The following is a 646-nucleotide window of genomic DNA, read 5'->3' on the forward strand; positions in this document are numbered from 1 at the left end:
CTATAAATAGTTATTTTCATTATTTGGCACCTAAAGCAAACTCAAACCCATTGCCACGAAGTTGATCCCTAACAACTCTATAGGACTGAGGAGCATTGTTCCCTAGGGCTTCGAAGGCAGTAAATCTTTGTGGAAGAAGACTGCCACATCTTTCTCCCGTGGAGCAGCTGGTGGGTCTGAACCACTGACCTGTCCTGTAACAGATGAGTGATTTACTGCCTCACCATGGCGGCTCCTACTTGGCATCTAAATCCACTCAGACCACATCTACTGCCATGCAGTTATTCTGACCCCCAGCAACTCTGTCTGGCAGAGCACAAGTCCTCCGTAGGGGTTCTGAGACTGTCACTCTCGCAGGGAGCAGAGCTTCAGCTTCCTCGTGCAGACTCAATGGTGGGTCTGAACCTCTGCCGTGCTGGTGGACGGCCCAATGCTTAACCTACTCTGCCACCAGGGCTCCTTCTATGGCACCTACCGGTTCATACTTTTCTAAGATTTTTTTCAAAAGGTTAATTGTCGAATTAATTTCTGGTAATATTAGTGCATTTCCAAACAATACCAGAAGAATAAAATAGCATCCCTATGCCAGGAGTCTTATGCTATTCATTTTGCATTTATGTTAATGTTTTAATACCTAGAGAACCGA

This window comes from Echinops telfairi, unplaced genomic scaffold (assembly GCF_000313985.2).
Source record: "Echinops telfairi isolate 266 unplaced genomic scaffold, ASM31398v2 ScPeMD7_443;HRSCAF=831, whole genome shotgun sequence".
NCBI lineage: Eukaryota > Metazoa > Chordata > Mammalia > Afrosoricida > Tenrecidae > Echinops > Echinops telfairi.